This window comes from Cricetulus griseus, chromosome X, assembly GCF_003668045.3.
Source record: "Cricetulus griseus strain 17A/GY chromosome X, alternate assembly CriGri-PICRH-1.0, whole genome shotgun sequence".
Taxonomy (NCBI): Eukaryota; Metazoa; Chordata; class Mammalia; order Rodentia; family Cricetidae; genus Cricetulus; species Cricetulus griseus.
The window spans coordinates 105,785,116-105,800,825 of record NC_048604.1 but is presented as its reverse complement, the minus strand read 5'-3'; the positions used below and the strand labels follow the sequence as shown (position 1 = coordinate 105,800,825).

Below are 15,710 nucleotides of genomic sequence, written 5' to 3'. Positions count from 1 at the left end.
TTATAAAAAGCAGTCCTATAAAAATGCTATGTTAGTTTTTACTGATATCTCCTCTAGTGGCAGAGTGACTTATATTATTGATGGAAAGGAATATGTAGAGCAGATGGCTCCGGCTTCAACTCAAATAGTTGAATTATGAGCTGTTGTAATAGTCATTCAGCTACTAGTAAATAATTCATTTAATTTGTATAATGATAGTCACTTTGTTTTTAAGGCTCTTTAAGTAATGGAGACAGTTCAGTACATAGGAAATAATAATGATCAGATGGAAATATTGTTTGGGCAAATACAAAATACTATTTACCTGAGAGAATTGCCATGGTTCATGGGTCACACTGGGGACCTATTAAATAAGGCCTTTCCCTGGTTACTGGCCAAATGAACCAGTTAACAGATTAATTAAAAAATTGGTTGATTTGACTTAAACAGAGAGAGCTCTACAGTCTCATAACTTTCATCATTAAAATAGCAAAAATCTAAGAAAGCAATTTGGTGTAAATACAGAGATTGCTCATCAAAATAGCCAAACAGTAAAATATAACCACAATGTTTACCTGTGGCTAATTTAGAAATGAACCATAAAGTTCCACTTCCCAATCATCTATGGCAAATTGTTGTTACTCATATTACAGAGTTTGGCAAGTTGAGATACGTACATGTGCGATTGACACATATTCAGTTTTCTTAATGGCTACTCCACAAACCAGAGAAGCCACCAAACATGTTATAAGTCACTGTATAAGATGTTTTACTTACCATGGGAGTGCCAAAAGTAATATAAACAGACAATGGCCTGGCATTGGTGGCGCATGCCTTTAATCCCAGCACTCGGGAGGCAGAAGCAGGTGGATCTCTGTGAGTTCAAGGCCAGCTTGGTCTCCAGAGCGAGTGTCAGGATAGGCTCCAAAGCTACACAGAGAAACCCTGTCTCAAAAAAACAAACAGACAATGGGTCTGGATATACTAGCAAAGCTTTCCAACAATTTTGTGCTCAATGGAAAATGATCAAAAGACAGATATTCCTTGTGATCCTCCAGGACAAGGAAATATAGAACATGCTCACAGCTCCTTGAAAACCCAGGTTCTAAGAATTAAAAAGGGGGAGCTGTGTCTCCAGTCACCACATGATGCATTTTAAACTTTTAAATATAAATGCCAGTGAGAAATCTGCTGCAGACAGATTCTGGCATGATTGAACTCAAGCAAATGTCACTCAGGTCAAATGGAGAGATCCATGCACCAGACAATGGTGGGGACCAGACCTGGTAATTATCTGGAGTCAAGGGATTGTCTGTGTTTTCTCTCATGTGAAGAAAGAGGCACCCTGGCTGCCAGAATGGTTGGTGAGATGTGTGGAACAGAGAAAAATCAGACCTGAGACATCGGGAGACTGTATGAAGCAGCTGGAATGAAACACTGAACCAGTGTTCCTGAACCTTGAGGACATCCCACATACAGTCAGAGGAGGAAAAGAGACAGAAACCGAGTTCCAGTTTCATAATGCTTTCCAGAGCCCCAGCTTCCCTACAAACAGACTACACCCACATCTCTGAATCCATGAGTGCTCATCTCAGAGCTGACTAAGAACCGAATGACAAACAGCTAGCTTTCTTGCCACAACCAGAGACACAGAACTGTTTTGCCAGTTTTTCTGTTTTGGAAAAATGACCCAGTTAGGACATTTGGACACTGGTATAAACCAGAGTGGGTGACAGAAGCCCCTTCACAATGCTTAAATGAGACATGGACAAAAGACTTTTCAGATAACATTCAAAGACTATGATATTACAAACATTATTTCAGAATTTTACAGACAAGAGAAATTTAGACTTTAAGCAATAAATATTAAGTTTCAAAGGACACTGAGCTCCAGGCAGGGGAAAAGGAAAAGGTTTAGAATTGTGAAGTTGTTCATACCTCACAGATCCTGAGAAAATTTTATTGTCCTGCAATTATTGTAACTCAACCTAATGTATGTTCATGATGAAATTGTTAATGTCTGTGACCTTGCTATATGTTTTATGAAAATGTTATTAGAAACTAGAAGTCAGAGTTCATTCTAACAGGAATGTAATGTGTAATGCACAAGCCTTAGTATAGACGTATGTTTAAGACAGCAAACTTAAATCATGTCTGTACCAGAGGCATTGGAGACATTCCCACTCAGGTTTTAAAAAGCCATTTTAACTCTTTTCTGTCTCTCCTTCCTCCAGAAGAATGGTTGCAACTGCAAGAGATCAGGTAAAAATCCCAGTGGATTTTTTTCATTCATGATCAGACAGAGCTGGACCATAGCCCCATTAACCATCTTTGTTACAGCAACTGGTTCTTGTCAGAGACGGCAATGTTTTTTTCTTGCCTCCAGGAGTTCTTATGACAGAACATGCATGACAGAATGCATGGTTCCAAGACGGGCCCCCCTGGTAGATTGAAGGGTGCCATCTAAGATAGGCACATTCATCTGTACAGAAGCATGGGTTTCTTTTTATTAATTTAAGAGAGGGGATTGTTGGGAACCGAGAACAATTCTGTTAGAGAATTTCTCAGGGTCCAAAGACGATAAGATGCCTGTCTCTGGTCTTTATCGCTGTTGGGTTGATAGGAATTTCCAAGTCCATGATCTCCCACTCAGGCCAGACATTGTGGCTTTTGTGGTTTGGTACTGAGACATGCTGGGCCATGACATAGTGCCAAATGCAATTCTAAAATCAGTGTGAATTCGGACTAAAGTGTACTAGGAAATAGAGAAATAGATTCTTGTATATAAATTGTTTTAGAGTTTACCACATGATAGATCCTCCTTTGTTTGATGGTTCTCTTTGGATAGCTATTGTCTCTTTTTTATGTATCTACATGTTCAGTATCTTGCATTTTGGAAAAAGGTTTTCCTGTGATGACAAGAACAAAACACTGCCGTTTCCTTTGAGAGATTTCTATATAATTCATGAGATATACCTTGGTGGATGACCTATCATTTCTCTCCATCAATAGGTTTTTTCCATTTCCACATGAATCTTGATCAACATTGATGGCATCCAAAGTTTTTCTTCTCCTGTGGAAACAAAGGTGAAACCCCTTCCTCAAAGTAATACTTGTCCTGGTTTCCACACTGAGGTCAATCCATCTTTGAGGTAAACAGGCTAATTCCATTCCAAAGTTTTTTTCTGTAGTTCAGCATATTTTTGCAGCTGTTTGTTTTTTCTCATTAGCACTAAGAAAGTTTAGTGTCCATAAAGCATTATATAATCTGTGTTCGGGGGTTTTAGTTCCCCTTCCTGTTTATGAAGCATTTATTTTAGAATGTGGTTATCTCTACTACTGCTTGTCCTGTGGGATTTTGTGGTATACTGGTTATGTGCTTTATGTTATAATATTTAAAAAAGTTCCAATTTTCTGGAGACATATGTTGGAACATTGTCAGCTTTTATTTGTGCAGGTGTTCACATAATGGCCATTAGCTCTAATAGGTTTATTATAGAGGAATTACCTTTTCAGAGATAAGAGTAGTAGCCCATTGAAACCCTGAAAATGTGTCTATAGTATTGTGTACATATTTTAATTTTCCGAATTCTGGAAAGTGAAATATATCCATTTGCCAAATTTCAGTTCTATGAATACCCTTGGGATAAGTGCCTGCTGGTAATGGAGCTTGATTATAGAATGAACAGGTAGGACTGATTTTTTAGTATCTCCTTGGCTTGTTGCCAAGTGGTGGAAAATCATTTTTTAAACCTTTGTTATTTACATGGTGTATTTTATGAAATTCTGAGGCTTCCAGCATGTTTCCTACAATAAACAATCAATCTCATCATTGACTTGTGCCAGAGGGTCTGTCAGACCTGTATGGGATCTGATGTGAGATATATATATATATATATATATCCCATGAGACCTATTCCTGAACATTTCTTGTAATTGTATAAACAGTGAAGTAAATTCTATATCTTCAGGAATGAATTTCACAGTCTTGATGTGTAAAATGACTCTTTTTGCATATTGGATGTCAGTAACTATATTGAGAGGCTTTGTAAAATCCATAAGTATCATAAGACTTGCTTACAATTCTGCCTTTTGTACAGAGTTATACAGACTTTGAAGTACTTTACATATATCTCCTGATTTATATCCTGCCTTATGTGATTTGTTTGCATCAGTGTAGAAGTTAGGGACTCCAGAAATAGGTGTAATTTTTTTACAATACATAAGAGTATCCAAATTGTCTTCTTTATAAATTTAATTCTGCCAGTTTTGGGATAATTGATAATTTTTCCCAAAAAGTTACTATAAGCCCTCTACCAATATTCATTAACTTTCAATAAGAAGCAATTTCCTCATTAGTTAAAGTTACTATAATTTATTTTGGGCCTCTTCCAATTAGTTGATGAAGTTTTAATTTTCCTTTTAGAATCAAATCAGAATTTTTTTCTGTAGATGTATTTAGTATTTATTCTGTTTGTGTGGCAGGAATATCCATTCTAATATGATATCTTCCCTCTTCATTAGAATCCCTAAGGGGTATTTTCTAGATGAGAAAATAACCAGAAGACAGTCTAGTTCTGGATCCACATGGTCCACATGTTCATCCAGTATTCTCTTTTCTACCCATTTTAATTCTTTTTCAGCTTCACCTGATAATATTCATGGACTGTTTAAGTCCTTGACCCCATATAGGGCCATTTTTAAATGCTTTAAGTCATGTCCTTCTACTCCAATAATTGTCTGTAATTGAGAAATTTCTCCCAGTAATTTCTGAAGATCATTGAGAGTTTAGTAAGGATCTCTCCTGATCTGTACTTTTTGTGGTCTAATTTTTTTGTAGATTTATTTTATAGCCTAAATACTTAATAGAATCTCCTCATTGTATCTTTTCTGGGGCAATCTATTATCCCCAGGGAGGTGAAACTTCCTTTACTGTCTCCAAAATATTTTCCAATGTATCTTAGAGTCAGTGAACAGTATGTCATGCATATAAGGGTATATTATTGATTGTGGAAATGGTTTACTAATTATTTCCAAAGGGTTTTGCACAAAATATTGGCACAGGGTAGGACTGTTTAACATTCTCTGTGGCAAAACCTTCCATTGAAATCTCTTAACTTATTGAAAATTATTATGAGTAGGCACTGTGAAGGCAAATTTTCCCTATGTTTTTCTTGTAACAATATGTAGGGAAGAAGCAATCTTTTAGATCAATGATTATGATAGGCCATTTTTAGGTATCAAAGAAGGCAAGGGCATCACAGGCTGTAGAGAGCCCATAGGTTGAATTTCTATGTTGACGGCTCTCAGGTCAGTCAGAAATCTCCATTTTCCAGACTGCTTTTTTATAACAAATACAGGAGAATTTAAAGGGCTAGTAGATTCTTCAATATGCCCAGCATTCAGCTGTTCCTGAGCTAGCTTTTCTAAAGCCTCTAACTTCGTACAGGTCATAGGCCATTGATCTACCTGACAGGTTTATCTGTTATCCATTTTAAGGGTAGCATTTTTTTTCTCTGCTGGTTTACCATTTGTAGTCTGCTGATGTACAGTCTGGATGTTGGGAATCTAGGCCTAGGAGGCCAAGACCATTGGTTTATAATAGTTATGTCAGCCCCAGCATCTACCAAACTGATAATCACTTTATTATCCATTCTTACTTTTAACTGAGGCCTCTGATCCTTTTTAGAAGTTTGCCAGAATATGCATTGATTGTTTCCTCCAGTCACATTTGATTTCTCCTCACTAGGTAAACTACTGACTAGAGTAGTATCATTCTTTACAATAGAAAGTGGATTTTCTATTCATTCTGGGAGAGGTTGTCCTCCACAGTGACTTGGAATGACCTGAATTTTTTTGACATGGGGGCCTTCCCAATTGTAAAGGGTTTCCTTGTAAGTATCTGGTCGATCTACATTCATTGGTCCAGTGTCTGCCCTTACTACATCTTCTATATAATCCAAGAGTTGGAAACATTCTATTGGAGACATTGTTGGAAATGCCTTGCCTACATTTTTTTCTAAGATGTCCTATTCTGCCACAGTTAAAACATCTGATATTTTTATTTCTTTTTGACCCTTTGGAGATCGCTCCTCCTATGCATGCTTCTGCATCAGTACAGTTAGAGCATCTGGGCTCTTGGTGTCTTTTTAGAACTTTGGAAATTTCTTCACTTACCCAAGCTTCTGTATCATCACATTTAAGACATCTGGCATCTTGGTGTCTTTTTAAACCTTTGGAGATTGCTTCTCCTAGCTTCTGTATCATTGTTGTTATATTCAAAACTAGCTGTATATAAAACCCACTCTTCTAGTAGTGCTGATCTGATCTTTAAAGGGAAAAGTATCCTTTTGCATTGTAGAGTCACATTTTCATAAGATAGAGATTTTATGATTATTTTTCTAGAATCTGAATCTGTTACCTGTAATTCTATGCCCTGAATAGTCTTTGTAAAAATTCAGTGAACCATTCTCTCAGTCCCTGTAAACTTTAATATAGAGTTCTACTCTTTCTCCTGGTTCATGAATCATATCCCAGGCATTCAAGAGTGCTGTCTGGCATAGGGACAATGTGTGCTCAACATATGCAGCCTGAGTCTGTGGGTCAGCATAAAGACCCTCACCAAGAATCTTATCATGGGGAGGTTCATAACCTTTCTTTAAGCCTTTAAGCTCAAGGGATTTTTCTTCTTCCCTCCATAAAGACCTCCATTATATTTGAGACAAATTTTCAAGTACAGCTGATACTAGATGTACCCAATCTTTAGGGGTCACGCTATTTATGGTTGCCCATGATGTCACCAATTCTTTGGCAAAAGGAGAATGGAGGCCATAAGAGACAACAACTTTCTTAATTCCCTTTAGGTCTTTTTAGCTGTACTGGTTCCCATTGACATGTGATATAGCAATTTGGGTCTTACTTTGATGGTGGTTTTTCTGACATAGTCACTGGGAAAAGCATAGGAGTGGGCGTAACATCCTTAGGAATATCTTCTGGGTGTCTAATTGGTATAGGTGATTGTAATTCTATTTGATATCCTGCTATATGTACATGAGAAGTATCAAATTCTGAAGCAGAAGATTGAAGGTTTCTAAGGCCTGTAATCTTTCTTAGGGCCCTCCTTGTTTCCTAGCATGCCTGAGGTTGTGGATTGTATGGTTGTTACCATTGGCTCTATTTTTAATATCCACTTATCAGTGAATACATAACATGTTTTTCTTTCTGTGTCTGGGTCACCTCACTCAGAATGGTTTCTTCTAGTTCCATCCATTTGCCTGTAAATTTCAGGATGTTTGTTTTTACAGTTGTGTAGTACCCCATTGTGTGTATATAGCACATTTTCGTTATCCATTCTCTAGTTGAAGGGCATCTAGGTTGCTGCCGGAATCTGGATATTATAAATCATGCTGCTATTAACATAATTGAACAGATGTCCTTGTTGTATAAATGTGCATCCTTTGGGTATATGCTTAAGAGTGGAATTACTCTATATTGAGGTAGTTTGATTCCATTTACCAAAGAAACCATCATACTGATTTCCAAAGTGCCTGTACAAGTTTTTATTCCCACTGGCAGTGGAAGAGTGTTCCCGTTTCTCCACATCCTCTCCAGCATAAGCTGCCATCAGTGTTTTTGATTTTCGCCTTTCGACAAGAATAAGATGGTATCTCAGCTGTTTATATTTGCATTTTCCTGATTGCTAAGGATGTTGAGCAACTCCTTAAGTGCCTTTTCACCATTTGAGATTCCTCTCTTGAGAATTCTCTATTTTGATCTGTATCCCATTTTTAATTGGATTATTTGGTGTTTTGATGATTAGCTTATTGAGTTTATTATATATTTCGGGGATCAGTCATCTGTTGGTTGTGGGGTTGGTGAATATCTTTTCCCATTCTGTAGGCTGCTGTTTTTCTTGTTGAATATATTGTTTGCCTTACAGAAGTTTCTCAGTTTGATGAGGTCCCATTTATTAATTGTCTATCTCAGTGTCAGTGCTACTGGTATTATGCTGAGGAAGAGGTATCTTGTGACAATGCCTTCAAAGGTACTTCTCACATTCTCTTATAAGAGTATCAGTGTGGCTGGGTTTATGTTTAGATCTTTGATCCATTTGGACTTAAGTTTTGTGCATGGTGATAGATATGGATCTACCTGCCATCTTCTACATGACAACATCCAGTTATGCCAGCGCCATTTATCAAAGAGGCTTTTAATCCATTGTATAATTTTAGGCTTCTCTGTCAAAAATAAGGTGTTCATCTGTGTATGGATTAATATCAGAGTCTTCTAATTGATTACATTGCTTCACCTGTCTATTTTTGTGCCAATACCAAGCTATATTCATTACTATAGCTCTATTGTAGAGATTGAAGTCAGAGATGTGGATGACTTCAGAAGTTACTTTATTGAACAGGATTGTTTTTCAGACATCCTGGGTTTTTCTATATAAAGTTGAGTATTGTTCTTTCAAGATCTGTGAAATATTGTGCTGTGATTTAGATGGGGACTGCATTGAATCTGTAGATTGCTTTTGGTAAGATTGCCATTTTTTACTATGTTGATCATACCTCTCCAAGAGCATGGGAGATCTTTCCCTTTTCTGATATCTTCTTTAATATATGTCTTTAAAGACTTAAAATTCTTATCATTCAGGTCTTTCACTTGTTTTGTTAGAGTTACCCCAAGATATTTTATGTTGTTTGTGGCTATTGTGAAGGGTGATGTTTTCTTATTTCTTTCTCTGCCAATGTATCATCTATATGTAGGACACCTAATGATTTTTTAGATCATCTTGTATCTTTCTACTTTACTGAAGGTGTTTATCAGCATTAGGGATTCACTGGTATCATTTTTGGGTCAGTTATATAAAGTATTATATCGTCTACAAATTGTCTTCTTCCTATCTACTTTGTATCACCTTGATCTCCTTTTGTTTACTTATTGCTCTAACTAGAACTTCAAGTACAATGTTGAAGAGATATGGAGAGAGTGGACATCTTTGTCTTGTCCCTGATTTTAGAGGAATCACATTGAATTGCTACCCATTTAGTAGATGTTAGCTGTTGGCTTGAGGTATATTGCATTTATTATGTTTAGACATGTTCTTTCATCCATGAACACTCCAAGACCTTTATTATGAAGTTGAGCTAGATTTTGTCAAAGGCTTTTTCATCATTTAATGAGATGATAATGTGGGTTTTTTTAAGTTTGTTTATATGGTAGATTAAATTGACAGAAATTTGTAAGTAGAACCATGCTTGCATCTATTGGATGAAGCCTATTCAATAATGGGGATGATTTTCCTGATGTTTTCTTGGATTGGGTTTGCCAGTATTTTTATTGCATATTTTTGCATCAATGTTTTTGAGGGAGACTTTTCTGAAGTTCTCTTTCTTAGTTGTGGCCTTGTGTGGCTTGGGTACCAAGGCAATTGTAGCCACATAAAAAGAGTTTGGCAATGACCCTTCTGCTTCTATTGTGTGGAGCAGTTTGAGGAGTATTTATATTAGTTCTTCTTTGAATTTCTGGTAGAATTCTGCACTGAAGCCATCTGGCCCTGGGCCTTTTTGCTAGGAGATTTTAATGACTGTTTCTATTTCATTAGGGGTTATAGGCCTTCTTAAAATGCTTATCTGTTCATTATTTAATTTTGGTATGTGAAAACTATCCAGAAACTTGGCCACTTCCTTTTAATTTTCCAATTTTGTGGAGCATAGGTTTTCAAAGCATGACCTGAAGATTCACTGGATTTCCTTATTGTCAGTGGTTATGTTTGCCCTTTCATTTCTGATTTTGTTAACTTGCATGTTCTCTCCCTGCCTTTTGATTAGTTTGGATAAAGGTTTGTCTATCTTATTGATTTTCTCTAAGACCCAACCCCTTCATTCATTGCTTCTTTGTATTATTTTCTTTCTTTTACTTTACTGATTTCAGACCTCAATTTAATTATTTGGTGATGTCTTCTGATCCTGGGTGAGTTTGCTTCTTTTTGTTATATGGCTTTCTGAAGTGCTGTTAAGTCCCTAGTATGAATATTCTCCAGTTAAATGTTATAGGAACTTAGTGCTATGAATTTTCCTCTTTTCATTGCTTTCAAAGTCCCATAAGTTTGGGTATATTGTACATTAATTTTCATTGAATTTTAGAAAGATGTCAATTTCTTTATTTCTTCCTTGACCCAGGAGTGATACATTTGAGCATCATTCAGTTTCATTGAGTTTGTAGGCTTTCTGTTGTTTGTGTTGTTTTTGAATTCTAACATTAGCCAATGGTGATCCCATAAGATATAGAGGTTTATTCCAATGTTTGTGTATCTAATGAGTTTTGTTTTGCTGCTGAATATGTTGTCAGTTTTGGAAAGGTTGCATGGCATACTGAAAAAGAGGTATATTCTTTCCTGTTTGGAGAAATGCTGTATAGATATCCGTTAAAACTAATTATGTCATAACTTCTACTAATTCACTTATTTCTCTGTTAAGTTTCTGTCTGGCACTTCTGTCCAGTGGTGAGAGTGGGATGTTGGAAGTCTCCCACTATAAGTGTGTGGGCTTTAATGTGTGATTTAAGTTTTATTAATGTTTCTTTTACAAATGTGAGTGCCTTTCTATTTCGAGCATAGATGTTCAGATTTGAGACCTCATCTTGATAGATTTTTTCTGTGACAAATAAGAAATGACCTTCTTCATCACTTTTGATGAATTTTAGTTTGGAGTCTAATTTGCTAGATATTAGGATAGCCACACAAGCTTATTTCTTAGGTCAATTTTATTGGAATATCTTTTCCGAACCCTTTAGTCTGAGGTAAAGTTTGTATTTTAAGTTGAGGTGTGTTTTATCTATGCAACAGAAGATGGAATCTGTTAGGCACTAACATCTCATGGTGGGGGTGGGGCCAATGCTCCAAAAGCAGCAGATGTCATTTTGTGTCTGAGTTACCTCACTCAGCATCATTGTTTTCTATCTCCATCCTTTTATTTGTGAATTCCATAATTTCATTTTAATAGCTGAATAATATTCCATTTTATAAGTATAAATAGATTTCATTAGTCATTTAACACATGATGGACATCTAGCTTGTTTCCGTTCTCTGGGTATTTTAAATAGAGCAGAGATGAACATGTTTGAGCAAGCATTGATATGGTACCATGTAAAGTCCTTTTGGTATATGCCCAAGGGTTGTATAGTCTGATATTGGGATAGATCTACTTCTGTCCTTCTGAGAGCATGTACACATGCTCTCAGATTTCTACTGTGCCTGTAAAACTCTGTAATGCCACCTTCAATGAATAAGTGTTCCCCTTTCCCATCAGCCATGCTAGCATGAGCTGTCATTCGAAATAGCTCAATTTTTCTCTTTGGCTCTTTTGAACCTCCACTGGCTAGTGGTCATGGTGCTTTAAGGCACTCCAACTTATATGTCTATAAGTTATACTGGTATAACAGTGTCACAAATGTTTTGGGAGTAACCAGACACATTTTTATTGCATTCTATTTCTACTATAAAAAAGGAAACCATACATGACACTGATGAAATGGAAATGCATTGTGTATTGCATAATCCACAAGGCTAGCAGAAACCTATTATTCACATAAAGGAACACTGAAATAAAATGAATCCTAAAGAAATATTTTTGTACTAATGACTTACTGCCCCACTTAAACCATATCATAGAAACTTGTTCTTCCAGTAGATGATAATAAGTGAAAGGACCCACAAATGGAAAATGTGCAGAATATGAGAGACTCAGTCCTGAAAGAGATCTCTTCATCAAGCCCCTCCCCTTTGTGCATAAGAATAGAAAGAGGAAAGATTATATGATCCAGAAGTGGTGGATGACTCAAAGGAAACAGGGTAATCCAGACAAAGCATTACTGATACAATATGAGATGTCAGAGAGATTGTAACAACACATACACAAGACCTTCACAAGCTCAAACCAGATACTATTTGGGCACCATAACAGGGTATTGGACACAAAGGCTTATAGATAACCAAGAAACTATTTGATATTGATACCTACTTGGAAGAGGAATGTTAGTTTTTTTCAATGTAGTATCACTAGGATATCAACTACATTTCAGCAAGTCTCATGACCAAGAAGAACTAGCCAAGAGGGATCACTTTGTTTATATCATTCTACAGAGATGATTTATTACTGGTCTGTTTATGTATTTTTGTGTCAGTAGGCTTTTGTTAGTTTTAAGATTTTGCACAGAGCGTGGGCCATGAGCAAAGACCCATGCAGTTGGGTGAGTATGCAGGTAGGGAAGAATTTTGATGTAGGTGGCAAAGGGGAAAATCAAATATTATACTTTATAATCAGATCAAATTACAGTGTATGAGGAAAGTTTTCATATTATAATGCATAAGTTAATTATTCCTTTAAACCTGACATGTGAGATGGATAATAACTAATCTGGTCCTTTAGAGCTATGTGTCATTACACTGGTTCATTGCTCATAATATGCCGTACACCTCAGGCAGCCATGGAAACAGGAGCATTTCTAGAGTCACTCATCTTACACTTGGCAATCACTAATACTTGGACTTCATGGAAGAGACAGAGGCAAGCATATTATGTTTTATATGTAGTTTTTATTAATCTCATTCTTTTTACAGGACAAGGACAAGCATGTCACTTATATATGATCAATACATTGTTTGATATGATTTTCCTGTGAGTAAATCCTGCTGAATATTATCAATGCTGGGAATCCCTAGGTGTCTGTCAGGGCTCTGATGCCTGTACAGACCTTTATCCCTGTGTGGATTCCTGAAGTTGAGCATGTGAATTAGACTCTCTCTGTTGCAATTCTGTCTATAAAATGGGGCAATGATTGTTTGGATCTCATTGGAGGGATGGTAATATACGATGGGCCAGTATACCTGAAGTATATAAATGAGGCTCCAATGAAGCAAAGCAGAAGAGAGGAATAGGTAGGTTTGTGTGAACCAGGGGTTTCTTGGTGAGACACAGTTATGTGCTGATATATGTGTAACACATATTCTTTTACTGAAGGTGATTCACTTCTTATGCATCTCCATGTGTCATCAACAGTACCTGTTGTTTGGAAGATATTTATGATCTTACCATCTGTCAAATGGATCTCCCCACCACCTAGGTAAACATCCACAGGTAAACCCTAAAATTGAGTTATATGGAGGGTTTTATATTGGATCTCTCTGACACACAGGTATCTATTCCATGGGATTCAGACAGGGACAGAAACAGATCCTGCCAGGCTAGCACATTTGTCTGTTACAATAGTATAATCCACCAAAATTCCAGCTATGCTTCAAAGGGCACTGCTCCTTCAGTCTAGTGCCTCAAATCTGCCTTGACAGAAAGATGGTGCGGGCAGGGTGTTAGGCAAGCCACCATCAAATGAAAACCCATTTTGCTGATATAACTTCCCAAATAGTATAGCAACTGTCTTGTCTAAGATACAATGCATGTGCCATAGGGACTGTGGAGCAGTGATTAGCTATAGGGAAGGAATATGAACAAGTTGATCCCGTTTACAGACCCCTGAAACTTCTGCATGTGCAGCGGCAATGTCATTCTCCATATGTTGGAGGCTACAAAACTTTTCCTGCTTCCTTTCTAAGTACTCACTGGCATCCCACAGGGCATAGTTCTTCATGAGCATTAACATCACATGCATAGGTTTGAAATGAGAAGTGATTTAAATGTGCTGCTGCACACAGCAAATGTAGAGTCTTAGTTTTGTGATAAAGAATATAGTTGTTCACACATATAATCAGGATACTTAACATACAATAATCATATGAAGTAGGTTATGAGAAAATTGATATCTTAGTAAGTTCTGGATCAATGATGGAAATGTCCATGAATCCTTGAGTATATGCATAGATTTTTATTTTTGGCACACAGGAATAGAATCATGGTCTCCAAAGAACATATATTTTGAAGTATATGCTCACTGTGGCTTTAAATTTAAAATAAGTATAGATATTTTTAACTGCAAATTTCAGAAAATTGCACAAATAAAAAAGCACTCTACACTGCTAGATTCGTCCACCTACAACTATTTTAGGGGTATCTTTTATGTGACCATCTGTGTGTGTATGTGTGTGTCTGTGTGTGTGTGTGTGTGTGTGTGTGTGTGTGTGTGTGTGTGTGAATGCCTTTGTGAGTGTACGTATGTGTATACGCATGTGTATATACATACATGTATAAAAATAGAGTTTAGACATGAATGGGAGGAACAAGAGAGATTTTCAGAGAGGACTTTATCAAGATGAAATGAAAGAGAAATAGAGTAACCACACAGAAGGCTGTGTTTCCTTATTTATCCCTTAAAGAGTAAAGTCTAGACGTAACCACATTTGTGGATTTTTTTGCATACCACAGTGCTGACTGAAGGATGGATCCTCCAGTTAGTTATACTAATACATAGACTATTTAAATACAATTATCTTTGCTCTGTGAACCAAGACTTATTCTGATTTTCCATCCTTCCTTGTGTTTTTGGTTTGACTATATATTTATTCAATCTCGTCTTCATATATGCCAATGGGAAGAAGTGCATCTTCAAGCTGACTGGCCTCCTGAGTAGCCTATAAGCTTTGGTGTTTGAAATAGTCATTGGGAACAGCCAAAATACCTGTGGGTATTTGACAACACTGTTGTGCAATTTGTTTCCTTTGGACTGTGGGAAGCTCATTACCCTCAAAAGTTTAATGTCTCAGGGACTGTAATCAAGATGCTGGTGAATAACTGTCGTACTCTCCTGGATCATTTCACATGAATTTCATTATGCAATAATCTGATAACATGGACCATCTTCATGAAGCCTGTAGATCTAGTGTTCTGTGTAATGGCCTTCATGATCAGCTGCATGAGAGACCGATTCATCGAAATGCAGGTATATTGCTACAAATTATCTGCCTTATTTTTGTGTGTTAGCAGCCTCTTCACATTTGTTTCTGTGAGCTGGAACTACAAGGTAGGTCTTTATGGCCAAAACACACTTGACTTTCCTCCTGACTTTCGGGTTAAAAAGGAAGTCATGATAAGCAAACACTTTGCAGCCATCTTCACATTAGGGTTCCTGACACCCACCATGTCACTGTTTGGAGTGACTATGTTTCTCGCTGAAGAACGCTCTTTCAAACTACAGAGTCATGTGAAGGCACAAAGTGCTTGAATAGGGGCCAATCAAGAGGCCTGAAATAAGGGCTCTTTCATTTGCAGCATCTGTCAGAAGGTTCCTTGAAGAAATTTCCTATTCATACACAAAACTCATGTAGTCATAAACTCATTCTAATTAAAACATCAACAGGGTTCACTGGGTCTGTCTAAATTACTTATTCTTCTATCTGTCTAAGGTGTTCCTTTCTTTAAATATTTTTACATCTTAACTCTGAATGGTCATGATCATGTATTCAGATATTTCCCACCATCAGTAACAGGCAAAAATACTTGTGAAATGTATTTTGCAGAAAACCAAAACCAATACCAGGTGAAAGCATTTTTTAAAGAAGCTGACACATCAACAAACAAAAGAAAACACATTCTTTATGTAATGAGGTAAGTCTCTGTATCCATGGCAGAGCTGGACTTAATAATTTTGCCTCTGCAGACAGTGGGTCCTATTTCATGGAGTAGGAAGTCTATGTTGTACACTAGGCAAACCTTTATGTTTGTGAAATTTACAAATGTCCAGACATTTCCAGTGTGATCTGGTCTAAAGTGGTATAGAGAAAA

The 15,710-nt window shown here is 36.8% G+C and overlaps 1 pseudogene; it reads left to right on the top strand.

The window, feature by feature from the left end:
• Positions 1-15,150, top strand: part of LOC100751308 — a 33,824-nt pseudogene extending 18,674 nt beyond the window's left edge.
• The last annotated feature ends 560 nt before the right edge of the window (positions 15,151-15,710 follow it).